Source organism: Aethalodelphis obliquidens, unplaced genomic scaffold (assembly GCF_003676395.1).
Source record: "Aethalodelphis obliquidens isolate GAN/ISIS:26980383/991018 unplaced genomic scaffold, ASM367639v1 scaffold19, whole genome shotgun sequence".
Classification (NCBI taxonomy): domain Eukaryota; kingdom Metazoa; phylum Chordata; class Mammalia; order Artiodactyla; family Delphinidae; genus Aethalodelphis; species Aethalodelphis obliquidens.
The window spans coordinates 5,032,378-5,051,557 of record NW_020837963.1 but is presented as its reverse complement, the minus strand read 5'-3'; the positions used below and the strand labels follow the sequence as shown (position 1 = coordinate 5,051,557).

At 51.1% G+C, this 19,180-nt stretch overlaps 1 protein-coding gene across 6 annotated transcripts in view; it reads right to left on the bottom strand.

Annotated features, from left to right (window-relative positions):
- The window catches only part of CTIF (cap binding complex dependent translation initiation factor), a 303,742-nt gene extending 285,101 nt beyond the window's left edge, over positions 1 to 18,641 (bottom strand). For 2 of the 6 annotated variants that reach the window (XM_027118465.1, XM_027118467.1), the window contains exon 1: positions 18,402 to 18,639. The gene's annotated coding sequence lies outside the window, so the exon portion shown is untranslated. Of the gene's footprint in view, positions 1 to 11,390; positions 11,516 to 11,727; positions 14,244 to 18,401 lie in introns of those variants that run through there. The other 4 variants (XM_027118461.1, XM_027118462.1, XM_027118460.1 and 1 more) reach the window with 4 other exon arrangements.
- Positions 18,642 to 19,180: the final 539 nt, after the last annotated feature.

Here is a 19,180-nt window from a genome sequence, read left to right as displayed (position 1 = left end):
TTGCCACAGAGAGTTGCTCCATGAAGGCCAGTAACTGTGGACAGCCCTGCCTGGGGACCACTCCCGCCGCCAAGGCCAAGTGCCTGCACGCCTCTATTTCAGCGAATTCTGGGAGTGACTGATTAAATGAAGATGCCCACATACCTGTGACAAGGGGAAGCCACTTTTTAAAGGACTAGAATATAAAACGGACATTTACTAACTATAACAGTGTTTAAATGATACAAACGGGGTTTTACAGGCATTTCTTTTTTCATCCCCCCCCCCATAAAAGACTGCAAGAAGATGAACTCTAAACCTCCGTGAAGGTCTGCAAGAAGGAAGGACACTCCTCTCCTGTGAGACCAGTTCCTGTGGTTTAAAACATGGCCCCCACAGGCTTCCCTGGTGGCGCAGCGGTTGCGAGTCCGCCTGCCGATGCAGGGGACACGGGTTCGTGCCCCGGTCCGGGAAGATCCCACATGCCGTGGAGCAGCTGGGCCTGTGAGCCATGGCCGCTGAGCCTGCGCGTCCGGAGCCTGTGCTCCACAACGGGAGAGGCCACAGCAGTGAGAGGCCCGCATACCGCAAAAAACAAACAAAAAAAACCATGGCCCCCAAATCTCTGGCACCCCACCCATCAGGAAATAGGACCTATGTCCCTTCGTCTTGAATCTGGCCTGGGTGACTGCTCCACGGATGGTATATGGAAGAGACACTGAGGATCCCAGGCCAAGCCTTTGGGAAAGCGCAGCTTCGCCTTCCTGTTTCCTGGGACGTTCACTTTTGGAACCCAGCCACATGCCTTGAGAAAGCCCAAGCCGCCCCGTGGAGAAGCCCACATGGAGAAGAACCAATAGCCAGGACAACTCGCCAGCCTCAGGAATGAGCCATCCTGGAAGTGGATCTTCCAGCCCTGGTTGAGCCATCTCAGCCGATACCACGTGGAGCGGACAGACGTGAGCTGTACCTATTGAGCCCTACCCAAATGGCAGGCTCCGGAGCAGAACAAAGGATTATCACTGTTTAAGCCACTAGGTTTTAGGATGGTTTGTTACACAGCAATAGTAAGGAGAATAGGCTCCTCTTAATTTCAATCATTTGCTCAGGCTACAAAGCCACCTGCTCCCACAGATAACACAGTAAAACATTCTTTTGTTTGTTAGGATTTTGGGGGATGGGGTAGGAATGCAGACCCCAGATTTAATTTTCTGTTATATTAATAAAGGAATGTGATATTGTGATATATAAAATAACAACTATATTTTTGGTCTTCAACCATCCCGGACATATAGCACCTAAAACCCTTGGAATTTGTAAGAGCTTTAAAGGTGTCTTGATATTCATAATAAACCCCTTCCACCACAACTAGGTTTATGTTAATGAGGCGACCTTTGGAAACATAAGGATGGGGGCTGGCTGCCAGGGGAGCCAACCATGTGATTGGAGGGTAGAAAATTTCAGTCCCACACCTGACGAGAGAGGGGCTGGAGATTGAATCGATATACAATGGTCAATGATATAATCAAGCATGTCTATGTAACGAAGCCTTCCTAAAATCCCCAAAAGATGGGGTTCAGAGAGCTTCCAGGTTGGTGGACATCTGGAGATTTGGGGAGAGTGGTGTATTCCAGGAGGGCATGGAAACTCTGGGTCCTTTCTCCATACCTTGCCCTACGCAGCTCTGCCATCTGACTGTTCCTGACATTGGTAATCTAACAAGTAAAATGCTTCTCTGAGTTCTGTGAGCTGCTCAAACAAATTAATAGGACCCAAGGAGCAGGGTCATTGAAAGCCAGTCAGAAGCATAGCATCTGAAGTTTGGGGGGTGCGGGGGGGGGTCTAGACATAGGACTGAGGCCTTAACCTGTGGGATCTGATGCTAGGTAGGTAGTGTTAGAAGAATTGAGTTGAATTGTAGGACACCCAGCTGGTGTCAGAGAATTGCTTGGTGGTGTAGAAAAGCCCCAGGTGGTGTAGAAAACCCCCATACACATTGTACTGGGAGCAGGACTGTGAGGGGCTAAGATATTTGGGGGGAAAGTAGAAAGAGAAAGTAGGTCTCAGGAGGATCTGAAGAAAGGACAAATATTTTTATTAAAAAAGAGAATTTTGAAATTGCATGAGCGCATCAACAAATTTGAGAATGAGACCTCAGAGTCCCGATGTCGATGTAAGATGACAGGTGGGAGAAGTCCTGATTTCAAATATTCAAATGCATATCCTGATTTTGGGTTCAGAAAATAGGGTCACCATGGCTCACAGTATGGAAGAGAATATGCTGGCCTAAAGATGTTGAGTCCGGTGTTACAAGTGACTGCCTCAGCTTCAACATAACTCTTCTAGATAATCGGAATTTACTCAAATGCAGATAGTAAAACTTTGTCGGGTTCATAGGATGGGCTAGCTCTAAAATGCACCCCTTAGTTAACCCTAGACAAGAGTATTTATCACCGGTTGGAGAAAGGATGTCAGACAGAACATTCTTTATTGCAGCACATTTGATGCTAAGATGATCTTTCTGACAATGAAATATATTAACCTTCATTGTGCTGAAGTTATTCAGGTGCCAATTAAGAAGTTTCTGGTCAGCAAAATCCTGGATAATATAAGTTACTATTTAAAAGCCTAAATTTGCTTTTGAAAGAAACCGGACACTATATAAAAGGATTCTTTGCTTTACAACAATATTTACTTAGGTTGTCTTTAGGTAATGGCCACCTTTCATGAATCCAAATTACAATCACACGTATAGAAGTTTTGTTTCTAAGTTTCAATACTTAGAAACCCGCATTTGTTACATGAAAAGACGTAGCCCTGGGCTGAAGTCGGTCATGTATTATTCAGAACTCACCCAGTGCCGAGCGGCAGAGCCCAACCCAAACTTGATTTTGGCAGCATTTCCCAAAATTCACCACCTTGGAGTTTTCTGTCATGGCTGGGTTCCAGGTGTAATGCTATTATTGACTTTGTCTTGACTTTTTATTAAACTAAGCTTCCTGCTAAGCAATAATGAAATCACAAGTTCCATGTACTAGTTATGCTTTCTTTCTTTAATGCACATTTAAATGAAGACGCGGCTTTAACTTGTTAACTTGTTCCTAGATATTCGACTGAAAATCAGCCTATACTCCCCATCAGTGGTCTGAACACAGTACTTAAAGGCAGAGGAAGGAGGTTTACGGAATGGAGAACCAGCCCTTAAGTTGTTTTCTCACTGATGAGTGCGGTATGTGACCTTGGCCAAGTCACCTAGTTCTTCTTGCTTCAATGCCCCCATTAGAAGAAGCGCATTAGCCCTGCCCTCTCCCACTCCTCATAAGAGCACCGGTGGGCGGGGGGTGGGGGGGGGCGGTAATAACCCCTGGTTTTGCTGACAACTGCCCATCCATAGCGGTCAGGGCACTCAAGGTGTCCTCAGCCACTGGGATCTGAAGGCCTCTTCCCGGCCATCTGAATGCTGGAGCCAGAGAGCTTCGGCTTCCCAGATCTATGGAGGTCATGAGCAGGCAGCTGAGTAACTGGGAACTTTGAAAGACACTCACCTGCTTTTCTGGTTTTAAAATCTATTACAGGTACCTTAAGTAAACTTAGCTCTAATGAGGTAACTAAAATCATTAACACCCTGTGGGGATAAACCAGGGGCTGGGCTGCCAGAGGATTAAAAACCAGGGCCCTGAGATTGTCCACAAGCAGCCTAGCCAACCTCATCCTTGCTCTTACTGCGCTGTTTTCAGGCTGCAGAATCCGAGAACCAGGCCACCACCCTCTCCTCACCCTCACCATCACCTGCCGTCTACCTGGGTCTCATGGGAAATGGAAACAAGGCTAAAGACGCAGAGGTCTTTGGCTCAACATGGGATCTTTTAAGGTGTGCTGCCCCCGTGGTTGGTTTCTCTCTGGCATGAACGAGACTGCAGTCAAGCTAGAGGGAGAAAGCACATCGTATCACTTACCATCAACCCTTTCCCCACACCCTCTGGCTGATATAACTCAAAGCCCACATCCTTAAAAGACCTAGAAGGGTGTCTGGCACAGGGTGGGGATAATTTCTACCTTACTGGAAAAAATTAATTTTATAGGGAAGGAGCAAACTGTCAAACCATAGGTCCAAATGGCCAGACCAGGCAGATCTAGAGCTGCTACCTCAGGTGCGGGCAAATGCAGAAGACGACATCACGGGATTCCTCCTCCCCTACACCAGTCCATGCTGAGGATATACTCCCTGCCTCAGAGGCCTGGCACTAGGAACCTCAGAAGGAGACAATCAGGGACGTTAGATAGTATCTCATCCAGTCCCTGAGGTCGCCGAGGAGAAAACATCCAGATGCAAAGTGACTTGCCCAAGTCATTCATGGCAGACGTAAGACCAGTGACTTTCCCAGAATGCCACAAGAGGACCTCAGCATAACCTGTCAGTCCCCGTGTGTGATGGTTAAGGTACAACACTCAAAATAGCAAAACAGTCTATGCCGCTTATTAGCTGTGTGACCTAGGGTAAATTACTTAACCTCTCTGTGCCCTCATTGTCTCATCTATAAAATAGAAGGCTAATTAAGATAACACATGGAAAGTGCTCATGAAGCACTTTAACACAGTAATACGTAACAAATGTTAGGTTTTTAAAGTTATTATTGGATTGCCCCAGGGTTTCAGCAGAAATACCACCTGTTCAATCCCTGAGTTGACAGACATCCACCCCCACCCCACCCCCAAACACAGCAGCTCACAGTGCAGAGTCCAGGTTCTGCAGTCACATAGGCCTGGATTTGGAGCCTGGCTTTTATAACAAAATAGCACAAACTGGGTGGCCTAGACAAGAGAAATTTATTTTCTCATAGTTCTGGACACTAGAAGTCTGAGATTAAGGTGTCAGCAGGGTTGGTTTCTTCTGAGCCCTCTCTCCTTGGCCTCATAGATGGCCACCTTCTCCCTGTGTCCTCACATGGTTGTCTCAGGTGTCCTAGTCTTAATGTCCTCTTCTTTTAAGGATACCAGTCATATTGCATTAGGGCCACCCAAAGGACCTCATTTTACCTTAGTTACCTCTATAAGGGCCCCATCTCCAAATACAGTCACATTCCAAGGTCCTGGGGCTTAGGACTACAACATACTTTTAGGGGGGATACAATTCAACCCATAACAGCATGGTGGATTACCTTTCTTCCTCTTTAGGAAAGGAATATGTAGAGACTCACAAATCCTTATCCAGGGCACTGCGCTGTGCCACACTGAACTGGTTTGGAATCTGGAGAGATGCCCAAAGTGAACAAGTACCTCCCCTCATTCTACAAATACTCATTTTGCTTTAAAAAAGATCTGTGTTCCTGGAGCAGGGACCCTGTGGCAAGCACTGCCCTAGCCCTATGGGAAATCCACAAGTGACTCAGACCAGGATATGATCTTCAAGGTGCTTATGATCTCAGGGAGCAGATCAGGCAAGAGCCCAAGGAAGGATGGGAGTGACGCCAAGGGCTAAGTGTGCTAAAGATGTACAGACCGAAGGCTGGGATGGAAGAGGAGGACAAAACTGACCACAGAAGCAGAGTATAGAAGAGCCCAGAGGGCACTTATTCGCTCCAGGGGACTGCGTGGTCTTCCCTTGGCCTGAGCTCTTTGTGTGTATCAACAGAAGGGGATGATGGTTTGGGGAGGGGAAGATGGTGTCCCCCATAATCTTCCCGTGGCCTACATTCCCCACGGCCAGAGTTCTCAATTAGCAGGGGCAGGAGAACTGACTCTGCAGGATCCAAGGTGTCCAAGCCACACTAAGAAGCAATTTCCTCCCTCAAACCCCACAGCTGCCAGCACAAGTGACTGCTGTCTGTCATGGACCAGCCAGAACCTCGGCCCCTTAGGTATCTCCGGTCCTGCTGTCAGGGCCACCACCAACATAAGTTCCCTCCCTCTCCCTCCCTCTGGACAACTCTGTCTGCTCGGCTTCTCCACCTGGCCCCGGGGACCAGAATGCAGAGGGGCCACTGGGGGAAGAGGACATAGAACCTACCTGAGACCACACAAAAGACCTCCACGAGACACCTAGGGTCCTACACTCCCATATTACCTATAGGTTAAGAAATAATAATTACTAGAAAGGGCAGGATTATAGTGAAAGAAAGAAGAGTAGTTGCCAGAGCCCAGGGGGTAGGTTTGTTTTCCTTATACCTCAATTATATTATAAGAAATTGTTTTATAAAAAAATATATCTCAATAAAGCTGATATATCCCCAAATGAATAAGTAAAATCACAATGAAACTCGGTGAGGTAAACAATCATTGCTTACCTACCCATGACCCCCCTCTCCACCTCCTCGCAGGCACTTCTCCCTCTTGCTATAGATGAGGCAGAAAACTCCAAAACTTGCTTTATCAGCCTCCATGGTGAGGTATCGACCCATTTCTCTTCAATGGAACTTGATAGTAAATTCTAGCAGGGGGATTCTGGGCAAGGTTTTCATGCCTGATACATTAAGACACAAGGATGGTACAGCCTCTGTGGAAAATGGTATGGAGGTTTCACAAAAAAAACTAAAAATAGAACCACCATGTGACCCGGCAGTTCCACTCCTGGCTATATATCTGAAAAAAACAAAAACACTAATTTGAAAAGATACATGCACCCCAATGTTCATAGCGATATTATTTACAATTGCCAAGATGTGGAAGCAACCTAAGTGTCCATCAACAGATAAATGGATAAAGAAGATGTGGCATACACACACACACACACACACACACACACACACACACACACACACACATACATATACACACTGGAATACTACTCAGCCATAAAAAAGAATGAAATTTTGCCACTTGCAGCAACAGGGATGGACTTGGAAAGACAAATACTGCATGATATCACTTATATCGGAATCTAAAAAATACAGCAAACCAGTGAATATAACAAAAAAGAAGCAGACTCACAGATACAGAGAACAACTAGTGGTTACTGTGGGGAGAGGGAAGTGGGGAAGGGCACTATAGGGACAGGGGATTAAAAGGTACAAACTATTATGTATAAAACAAATTAAAGGATATATTGTACAACATGGGGAATATAGCCAATATTTTTAATAACTATAAATGGAACATAACCTTTAAAAATTGTAAATCACTATATTGTATACCTGTAACTTATATAATATTATATATCAACTATACTTCAAGTAGAAAAAAAAATTTTTTTTAAGACACAAGGAGAAACTCACCTTCCTGCCTGCCTTCCAATACAGTTACGTGAGAATGTGATGTGTGGAGCAGTGGGAGCCATGCTGTGACCATGAGGGGTCAAGCCTGAGCCAGAGGCCAATGTGCTGTAAATGGTTGCCTGGAAGGTTAGAATGAGTCCTTAAAATTATCACTGACCCACTGAATTAATCAACTTTAGAACCCCTACATTCAGACTTCTGGCTAGATAAGTCTATAAACATCTTGTTTTTTAAGCCACTGTTAGTCTAGTGCTTTTACCTGCAGCCAATAACATCCTACAAACCAGGTGGTTTTCATCTCCCCAAACTTCCATCTCCAACCCCAACACTGAGATCATAGTGAGATATATAAGATAGAATCTTGTGGCTGTAAACTGAGACCCATCAGAGTTCTCAGTCCACAGTCCCCACAGATAAAGCTTTCCTCTCTAGCCCCAGAAAAACAGGAAACAGATGCCAGTTTCTCTTGCAGCCAAGCCCCTCCCCTCCATTAGGTCTACGTGTGTCCTGTAGCACAAAGGACTGATGACACATGCACTCGCCCTCCCTGGCTCATGTGGCCATAAGCCCCCATTTGCCCAGGACAGTCCCAGTTTATATCTGTGTCCTGGCATGATTACTAACGGCACTCCCTGTCACTCTCAAAAGTGCCTCCATTTGGACAAAAAATTATAGTCATCCTACTTCTGGCTGCCTCAGCACACTTTTTTTTGCTCTTTACCCAGTACTTCTCACACCACACAAACGTGGCCATTCTGTCTTCCCCACCAAGATGAAGACAGGAAGTAGGGACCCTGCCAGGTTCGTCTGAATTCCTCCGACCCACTTCAGGCATCTGACGCATGTCCGCTAAACCAAACCAAATGTTAACGGAGGTAACAGGCTTAGGGTAAAAGGTTTGAGGCAGGGCTTCCCTGGTGGCGCAGTGGTTGAGAGTCCCCCTGCCGATGTAGGGGACACGGGTTCGTGCCCCGGTCCGGGAAGATCCCACATGCCGCAGAGCGGCTGGGCCCGTGAGCCATGGCCGCTGAGCCTGCGCGTCCGGAGCCTGTGCTCCACAACGGGAGAGGACATGGCAATGAGAGGCCCGCGTACCGCAAAAAAGAAAAAGGTTTGAGGCAAACCAGTAGAATGTGAGCATAAAGAACAATTTTTGGAGGGAGAAGAGGAGAAACTGGGTACTTTCCCAGAATCCCTGCCCTTCACCACCAGGCCCTGTCAGGAGCGCACATCCGGGTATCCAGCTGGCTGATGCAACCTCGCGACAAAGGCAACTCACGCTCCTCATAACACAACACGGCACCTGTCAAATATATGAACGTCACAGATGCCAGCCAACCTGTGAATGCAAAGGATTCCTCAAAGAGCCCGGGGCCCTGCAGACAGACACCAGTGGGACTCCTGGACCACACATGTAGTGGCCATCCAAAGCCACAACAGGTCTGAGGTTTCAAGTTTCCAGGGGAGATTCTTCCCCACCCCAAATCCAGGCCAAGACAGACAAGCTCCCCCCTTGCACGCTGGGAAAAACACTGTCATTGTCAACACCATCCTGTTTGGTGACACAAGATGTGGATTGTCCAGAAGGCCACCTTCTTGATCTCATGGTTCAAACTTGTAAGCATCTCAGCAAATGACCCATGAATACGGCAAAGGCCTGTGGGTTCTCAGCTCGTGGTGAGATCATGACATTGCCTACCCCAGAGGAAGGCCCTATAAGGGAATAGCACAGGAATGCCTGCCCCACCCACTCCCGGATGGAACCACACACATTCTTTCTGAATAACTTTAGGGCTCAATTGTCACAACTACAGTAAGGCATTTCCCCGGCTCTGCTGCCCTTTCTCTCTCCCTCACAGAATTTACTTTTTTTTTTTTTTGAAACCCCACATTTGTTTATTTATTTTTGGCTGTGTTGCGTCTTCGTTTCTGTGCGAGGGCTCTCTCTAGTTGCGGCGAGCGGGGGCCGCTCTTCATCGCGGTGCGTGGGCCTCTCACTATCGCAGCCTCTCTTGCTGCGGAGCACAGGTTCCAGACACGCAGGCTCAGTAGTTGTGGCTCACGGGCCTAGTTGCTCCACGGCATGTGGGATCTTCCCAGACCAGGGCTCGAACCCGTGTCCCCTGCATTAGCAGGCAGATTCTCAACCACTGCGCCACCAGGGAAGCCCCAGAAGTTACTTTTATTTAGTAACACATACCGACAACACCTAGCACTGTACCCAGTACCTAACAGACACTCAATAAACGTCAGCTCCCTGCATCAGATTCCTGAGTCACTCACTTACAAACTGAAATGTATTCTGGGTGCTGGAGGAAGGAACTTGCTTCTCTAGTCTGGAATCTGAAAAGCACTGAGCCAAAGCTTCTCAGAACTTCTGCATCACAGCCAGCTCAGCAAACCTTACATCTCATCTTCAAAATCTCCCTCTTTGCTAAGGAAGTTAGGATGGAAGTTGGCTGGATTCTCACAGAATCTTAGCTCGACAAATTAAGGCCCTTCCAGCAAAAGCGAGCAAGATGGTGAAAGGCCTCCAACGCATCTCTCACCATAGCCCATGGCCGAAGGGGCGATGGGTGGAAATAGCCGGGCAGTGCCTGAGGCTCACAGGAGGCCTTCCAGCTGCAAAAGCCTTCTAATGAGGGAAGGCACTGCCTCGTGAAGCCACGTACTCCCGGCCACGGGAAGCCTCTGAGCGAGTGCTGGTGGAGACAGGATTCCCACACCTGGTAGGAGACCCACTTGGTGACCTCTAAGGTGTCTCCCAAGTTTGAAATTCGAGGTACTCAAGCCTCTGGGCTTAGGGCAGATGATGTGGCACACAGTCTGGAGGGACCCGGAGCTGCTGGAATCTGCACAGCCACCCTGAGGAGGAACCTGGACAGACGCCTTGTCTGTAAAGACCTGGCCTGAGTCAACAGCGGGGGGAGAAGGTCTGACCTTCCCGGACAGGCCCGTCTGCAGGCTTCTGCTGAGAGATGAAGCCCTCGGGCAGATGCAGCCCTTCTCCACAGCCATGCACACGCCCTCAGCAGTGTATAAGTGTCATGAAGGCCCTTTTCAAAGGTTCCTGCCAAGGTCTCTTTCTCCTTCTCCTCACTCAGCACCCCCTCATCCCCCGGGTCCTGCAGCATCTCTCCAAGGTGGAGACCCAAGTCAGTGAAGGGTGAAGAACCCCAGAATCTTCCAGCACTCATGAGATCCTGGAGCCCACAGGCAGGAAGACCCCGGCCCCCAAAGGCTTTAATGTGCTAATTCCCTGGGGACTCCTGGACCACACGTGTAGTGGTCATCCAAGGCCACAACAGGCCTGAGGTTTCAAGTTTCCAGGGAAGATTCTTCCCCACCCCAGATCCAGGCCAAGACGGACAAGCTCCCCCTCTCCCGCTTCCATGCCACTGGGTGGACGTCTATTCCATCCTCTCTCCAAGCCTGCACACCTTTGCAGGGGCCCGTTTCAGGCAGGGCCCTCCATGCCAACTCCCAGTCTCACCTTGGACCCTGGAGGAGGCAATGCCAAGGGCTCAGCTGCCTTTGGGTCTGAGACCCCTCAACACGCCCACAGCCAAACCCACCCCCAGGCCTGGCCTAGCGTCAGTGCAAGCTTACACTTTGGAGTTCCCTGGGGATTTCTCTTACACTCGAGGAGCTCAGCTCTTCTTTGAAAGGATGCTAGTTATATTTCATACAGCACTTCTAGGTGCTTGGTAGTTGGAAGGTTTTCGAGATTTTTACTCCGCTATGATACTAAAAATATTCCAAATCAGTGTTGGAATCCCCTCTTTGGACTTGTTCACGGGAACCTTCTCTGGCTGACCTCACCCCACACCCCAAACAACAAACTCTGGCCACATCCCTGCAGATCCAAATACGCAGGATGAACACCTACTGTGTAGGTCCGAGCATTCAAAAATGAAAAGACTGGCACTCTGCCCAAAACACAGCAGCCCTGTAAAAATGCGGCATGGCAGGAAGAGAAGTACCAGCAGGCCTCTTGCATTTCATCTGCAGCCCACTCTTTGTCCAGGTTATTCCAGACTTTTAGTGGTTTCATATTTCCACATCTTGTCTCCCAACTAGACTGCCTTCTCCTGGGCAGAGGTCCAGGTCTCCCCTGCCCTTTACTTACGCCCTGAGGGCCTGGGAAGGGCTCTGCTAACCAGGGATGTTAAAAATGACAAGGCCTCTCCCCTAACTCACTTGAAGGCTTCCAGCTGAAGCGCGCTCCTGGCTGTTGCTGGATTCTGCCAGCCGGGCCTCCAGCATGACACAGCATCCCCGCCTGGCTTCCCTGATGACAGCGGCCCGGCGTGACAAAGGATTCTCTGACAATGGGAGGAAGAGGTCTTCTTATTGTCTACAGCAGTCCCCACGGCAGTCACGTTCAGCAGCAGACCATTCCCCACTCCCAGAACTGTAGCTCCTGCCCACATCTCCTCCTCAGGCTTCTCCCACGAGCACTGTATTGTCTGCAAGACAGCTCCACTGGATTATCCTACCAGCCATTCAAACTCACCAAGGCTAACATTAAACTCACCACAATCCTCCTCACCCCCACCAGAGCAGACCTGCTCCAGCCACCAGAAGGGCACTGCCCAGTAAAGGCCGCCATCCACTGAGTCCACAAGGCCAGAAGCCTGGGAGTCACTGGGACTCCCCACTTATCCCCCAAAGCTAAGCAATCGCGGCCGACTTTACTCCCCAAACGTTTTTAATACGTGGCCTTCCCTCGTCCCCATATGTCTCGTCCCCTGGGACCTGAACGCTGCATGGAGCTGCCTGTTGCCTCATCAGCCCAGAGGCCGCCTCTGGCTCCCAGTCATGCTCCCTTCTGGCCCATGGCCGAGTGCCTCGACTCTGCTTAACGTCCTGTCCTCCATGCTGAAACGTGAAATCCTCAGCCAGGCTCACAAGCTCCTCAGAGCGGGGCTCTGTGTGCCTCTCGGCCTTGTGCTTGACTGCCCTGGGGCAGCCCCTTCCTCCACCAGGCAGCCTCGGGCCTCCACGCCGTTCTGCCCACATCCCTTCCCCCTGAAGGTCCTTCTCCGGTCTCTTCTCCTGGCTAATTCCTTTTCATACATTCAGATTCAGCTCCTGCATCATCTCCCTTAGGAAGCCCTCTCTGATCTCTGAGGCTACAGCAGGTGGCCCTTGTCTGGAAGGCAACTTTCTCCAGCACTGCGCTCACCACACATGCTGAATTTAACTGTTTAAGTGCCTGCCTCTCCCGCGAGACAGTGGGTTCTTTGAAGGCAGGAGGGCTGTGCCTGTTCACGGTTGCAGCCCCAGGGTGTAGCACAGAGCTGGCCAGAGAAAGAGCCCAGTCACTATGAGAAGCCCCGTCTGACTGCAGGATCCACCCAACCTCCTTGGTTAGCTCCACCCCGGACCAAGCACACACAATTTCCCCTTCACCCTTTTTGGGCCATGGTCCCAACTGAAAACCTCTGCCAGGTCTGCCACAGCCCCAGACCTACCCTCAAATTCACCTCTTTCATGAAATCATCCCAAACTGGCCCCAGTCCACATATCACTGTTATGATAACTGCCTCCCATACTTTATCCATCCCGCCCACGGGTAAGTTAGCACTTAGGTCTGGCGCCATGGTTGGACATAAGCCAGCAGTGGATATCATGGAGAAGGAGCTCCAAAAAGAAAAGAAAAGAGAAGAAAGAAGCAGCCCCAAAAAGTTCGAGGTCCTCCACTCACACAAGTGCAATGATGATGTGCCGTGGTGGACCACGTCAACTAAGGACACCAGATTTGATCCCTGCTCTACTACTTACTTGTGACTGCGGCATGGCAGTAACCATGGAGGCTCAGTTTCCCCATCTGCAAAATGGGAATAACAACAACAGCCTCACAGGGTATTATAAAAAGCAGATGAAATAATCTGTGTGAAATAGTTCATAAACTGCAAAGCCAACTCAGGTGTAGGGTATTATGCTAGTCTCCAGTGCCAGCCAACCCCCTATCCAACTCCACTACCCCCACCCCCAGTAGTTCTTCTCCTTACTTGAGTCAGGTAAGAATCAAATGAAATATGTGGATCCTCCTCCTAGAAAAATGCAGGTACGTAACAGCTTTGCAAACCCTTTCAGGAGGTTCCTGAGGACCCTGCCATGGAAAGGGAAAGCCACAGACCAAACTTAAGAGCATTGGAAGACCCCAAGCATAGACCTCTCTCCCAAATGTATGCTCTCATCCAGATTCCTGGCGGCCAAAGATGAAAGATAGGGCAAGGAAGGCCAGGTTTGAAGGAAAGCAATCTCAAGACTAAAAGACGAATTCCGGGGCCTTTCCTGGAACCAAAGGGAAAAAAAAAAAAAAGATGCAGAGTTTTCACTCTTTGGGAAGTAAGAACCCCACTTTTTTTCAGGAAGCATCACAGTACAGAGAAAGAAGATTAAATAGGGCATCAAATTTTAGAAGTTCATGTTCCACTCTGCCAAGGGCTCCCTGTGACTTTGGGCAAGTCATTTCACCTTTCTGGGCCTTGGGGTCTTCAGCTCATCAACAAGGCCCTTCCCAGCTCTGGGTGCCTAGATCTGAGGATGTGTCTGTTCTCACTCTGTTCTGAACCACAGCTCTGGCCTGGGATTAATTCAGAAACAACAGGCAGCTGTCGATAGTCAGCTTGGGGGTAATTCTGAGAGAAGACCACCATCACAGCAGTGCCCTAAGTTAAACTGCACGCAAGGGGAGGCAGGAGGGCACAAGAGCAAAGCCTGAATGTTAGCAGCTGAGCTCAGGTGACCAGCGAGTCAGCAGTGAGGCCCAGAGGTAGAGGATCCCCCTCAAAGAGAACACCGAAAGGGGCTGCCACTTTATTGGGTAAGCTATGCAGAAATGCCATCAGGTTTGGAGAATTGCCCAAAACTGCAACTTGCCCGTCTGTTTTGTACCTCCTGTTCTTTCTCTGGGCTCAGGATTCTCTCCCCATCTTAACCACCACCTCCTGCTTCCTCCTTCATCATGTGAACTGCAAACAACAGAACCTTAAAACAAGGGCAGTGAATGCAGGGGACACGGGTTCGAGCCCTGGTCCGGGAAGATCCCACATGCTGCGGAGCAACTGAGCCCATGCGCCACAACTACTGAAGCCCATGCACCTAGAGCCCGTGCTCCACAACAAGAGAAGCCACTGCAACAAGAAGTCCGCGCACTGCAACAAAGAGTAGCCCCCACTCGCCACAACTAGAGAAAGCCCGCATGCAGCAACGAAGACCCAACACAGCCAAAAATAAATAAATAAACGAAATTTATTTAAAAAAAACAAAACAACGAAACAAGGGCAGTGGACCCCAAAACTGAGATGAAATTGGAAAACAGTGTCAAGGACCCGGGAAGTGGGTTGGAGAATGAATAGATTAAAAAGCAGACTCATATTAGAACATATCCATAGACCTGTGAGACAGAAACTACTAAACTCAGGCAAGGCCTGAGTGAGACCTTGACCAAAGCCACTGAAGACAGCCTATCACAGCCCATCACTGTCCAGCAGAGCTGGGCCAGGAGCACAGAGAACAACTTGTCAGTTCTTCATTGCTCAGCAGACTAAACTGTTGGTTGGCTTCAGGGTCATCTCTCATGAGCTGCCTAACCTCTACAGAAGGACAGACCTCTAGGGCTCACCTGGGAGGTTCCAAATAGTTTGAAGTTCAGAGCAACAAGGCTCTTCTTCCTCTGTTGCTTCCTTCTGCATTTGCTGTAGCACAGGGACTCGCATTATGAGTCCCTTGCAACCAACATATGTGAAATTGACTAAGTCCCAGGGCGAGTGCTTTAAAATATTTATGATTTGTTCCCTCCTGCAGGCTCTGAATCATCCGTTTTCTGCACTGCAAATTAGCTGTTTCTGCGATCCTATCTTTGTGTGCCCCAAACACAGCAGAGTATCTAGACTACAGAAGGTGCTCAACAAACATCTGCTGGACTTAAAATCTTACATTTATCTCCACAGCTAGAAGATGTTTTTGCCAGGCAGGGCCACTATGTTAAATTTTCTTTGTAAGCACTTCAAGATACACAAACATTTTGGTGTTCAATACATATTTGTGAATGAATAGCTGATTACCTGACCAAACCTAATAACCCTCCAGGCTCTGTCTGAGAACCTTCATGTGGGAGAACTCGGAGAAATACATACAGTTATGGAGGAGCTCTTTGTTCGTTTCAAGGCTTCCCCATCCCTGGAGATGGAGGGGGCAGGTTCCCGGGGGGTTTCTCAGGAGTTATACTTTAAACCCATGGTTTTGGAACCAGTAAGTAAAGAATAAACCTTAGATTCAATAAAGACCCCACGAACACACCCATATGAACACAGGCATGTGTTGCAGACACATACATCCATATGTATTTATTACATGCAGGTATACATACTGCATGTATCAAAGCTGACGATCACTCACCAACAGTAAATTATCAGATGAGTGATAACAACAGCAATGCAGACTTCTGTTCTTTAATACTTATTCTCATTAGGACTGGTAGCAAACCAAGTGTTTTCTGACAAAGAATAAATACCATAATTTACTCCCTTTCTTGGGTTCAGTATTTCCTGAGGTGCCAAGACCTACACTTTAAGGTGGTCACTATTTAATTAAAAGCCATAGTCTGAGAAGTGAAATCACAGAAACGCCTCAGGCAAGTCACGTCAGTTTTTGAGCCTCCATGTGCTATTCTGTAAAATGGGGTTAATATCCCCCTACCTCATGGGACCCTCTTAATAAATGCAATGATGCGGTGGGGGACTGCCCAGTAAAGTCATACAAACATATTGCTATTCTAGCAATCTCTTAATCACTGATGACACTGTATCCCAGAATGCGTTACAAAATTACTGCTCCAAGCGCACATTATCCAGGACAGACACTTGACACAGCAGATGAGTTGATCTGTGTGTAAATCGAATCCTGTTTCAAATACTCTAAGGGAGTGTATCCTGTGAGGGACTGGACATCTTCTAACGTCTGCTCGGTGCGTTCTGTTCCACTATGATTGGGTTTTCTCGCACGCCAGGCAATTTTCTCGCGCGGTCCCAGCATGCTCATACCGGGATCCCTGAGGTTTACGGCCCAGACCCGGAGCTGGACAGGAGGAAACAGGCCGGACAGCCTGCGGCCCCTCCCCGCCCTCTGGGCGGCTCCTTCCTCTCTCCTCCAGCTCGGGCGGTCAGCGGCGCTCGTGCTGTGTCACTTTCGCCATCGGGAGCCTCCAGCCGCCGCGGAGCCCGCAGCTCCAGCGGCTTCCTCCCTTTGCCCGCGGGCCCCTAGCCTGGGAGATAATCTCCGGCCGCAGAGACCCAGCGCCGAGCGGACAGAGCCGGCAAGGGCATGCGGCCGGCTGGGCACCCGGCAGCGGCGCAGGAGGCAGCGCGGGGCTGGGCCCGGGGCCGGTCAGGCCGGACAGCCTTTGGCCCCCACTGTCTCCAGGTCGAAAAATTGGGAGGGGGTGCGCAGAGCGCGCTGATTCTCTCCAGGATCTGCGAAGGCGGCAGCAGGCGCGGGCACGAGCACCCACAGAGCGCCCCCGGCCAAGGGTCAACCGAGGGGTGTGGGGGGGCAACGCGCGAGCGCCCGCGGCTCCTCCAGGCCCAGCCAGACCAGCCCCCGGCGCCACCGAGTAGGTGGACAGTCTGCCGGATCAGGGGGGCGTCGGGACGCGAAGGGAGGGTTACGCAACCCCAGGGTCTCCCCGGGCCCCCAGCCGCACGACTCCCCTCTCCAAGTAACCCAGGCGCGAGCGCGGACACACACACCACTACGAGCCCTGGCGGGACCGATACCCCGAGCGATCTGGGCCCAAGCGCGTCCCCACGACGCCGCGGTCTGCGGTCCCCGCCCCCCCACACACGCCAGAGCAGTGTGTACACACACAAACAGCTGGGCGCGGGAGGCGACGCCTCACCCCCCGGGTGGGAATGCACACCGCGCCGCCAGCCACCCCTCCCCTTTACACGCCGCAACCCCCTCTCTGCTCACACCTGCCCCCGAACCCCAACCCTGAAAACTCCACGAAACCAAACAGCCAACGCCGCCCACAGGAGGGCCTCAGACTCCCGACTGTCATTTAACGTCAATGGAGAGACGTACCCAACTCAGATGCGCGGTCCCCGGGACGCCTCCCTCAGATGCACCCAGGCTCCAGCATCCGGCCCTCAGGGGCAGCACAGCTCCGCCGCAGACAAGCCACCGCTCCCCCTGCCCGCCGCCCACCCCCACACCCCCACCACGGCAGGCGTCCGGGACAGTCACCTGCTCGCTGAAGGACCCGAGCCGGAACCCGGGTCACCAGCCACCGCGAGCTGGCTTTTCAGAGCCTGTCAACTTAACCCCGGCTCCGCCGGACAGATCTGTTCCCCAGGCCCAATTACACCGCGGCGACAGGAATGAATAATAATAATATATATTTTTAAAGCCAACAGAATCACCGCCGTGGGGCATGTCCAAAGCCGCGACCTCAGTGGATCTACTGATTCGGGTTCCTCCTCTGCTCCCGTCCCCCGCGCCCCCCGCGGCCCGCAGGCTCACCGTGGACGGAGGGAGGGTGCAGCCTGTCTAGACGACAGACATCCCCGCGCCCGCGGGGACGGGCGCGCACACACACACGCGGCCGCCACAGACACAATCAGTCACCAGAGGAGGGAGGGGCGGCGTGGAGATACTCTCTCGGGGTCCCTCCGGGAGCCGCCACCCTACCTCAGTGGAGCACGGCCAGAACAGCTGCAAGTTTGGCCGGTACTAAACCAACTGCTTGATGCAGCAAATGCGGGCTTCAAAACAAAAGAAAGGAATCAAGCTCGCTCTCTTCCTCCCCCCGGGTCGGAATCTGGCACATGACAGCGGCTACACCAAGCGGCTCCAACGCGAGCCGGGCTCCAGCCGTGCGCCCCCCAAGAACCCCCCCTCCTCACTGGAGCTCCAGAGATACGGCTCCCCTACTGGCGGGGAACCCGGCAGGGAAGGGGCAAACCTCGGGAGGGGGAGAGATCGTGGAGTGCGGTCCTCGACAGAGGCGGGGAAGGTGGATGCGCGCCGACTCCTGGCTGCCCCGGGCGCAGGGAGGGGGGAAGGGGGCTAATTGTTTGGGTCGGTTTTCCCGGATTTATCTATAAGCACGCGCACGTCACGCAGCCCTCCTCGCGGGTCCCCGAATCGATAGGCAATCAGAGATGACTAAAAGAGGGGGGCGGACGGGGGGATGCTCACCTCGGGGTTCCTCTGGCCGCCGCTCCGAGCCCTAGTCGGGGGGTGGGGGAAGGGGGCAGGAAAGGAGAAGGGAGGGAGGAGGCTCGGGAGAGCCGACTCCAGCCTCGAGTTCCGCGCGTCCCGGCTGCGGAGGGGCTCCGGCGCCCCAGCGCACAAACCCAGGCGACAGGGGAGGGAGGGAGGGGAGGGAAAGAGGGAGGGAGGGGCGGGTGGGGGAGAGGGAGTAGAGGAACGAAAAAAAAAAAAAAAAAAGATACCCGCTCTGACACAGGGAAAGAGAATGTAGGAGAGTGACGTCCAGGCCCCGCCCTCCCCTCCGGCCACGTGCAACGACTTGAAAGGAAAGAGGGCGGCGGGAGGCCTGATGGGTAATGTAGTTCGCCTTTCTTTACCGGGATGGCGGGCCCTGGAGAACGGGGCGCCGCCGGGACGCCGGGGATGTGCCTGAGCAGCAGAGACAGCCTGTCTGGCCACGCCGAAACCCAACGCCCAACGCCCAACGCCCGTTCCCCTCCCCGCCACGTGCTGGCGCAGCCCTGGGTGGGGACCTCCGCGTGGGGAGAATTGGGGGCTTAGGCGAGATCCAGGCTTGGAGGGAAACATTTGATTTTAGGGACAGGACGGCTTTAAGGATGAGGACTTCCTTGCTTTAAGTGCTAAGTCCGTCCTAATGGCAGATAAAAGGGAGCTTTGTGTACGCACTGGGCGGCCCAAGTCCAGTTATTAACGCTGTATTAAATGCTAACGTCTGTTATTGAGATGCATATGTTATAATTAAC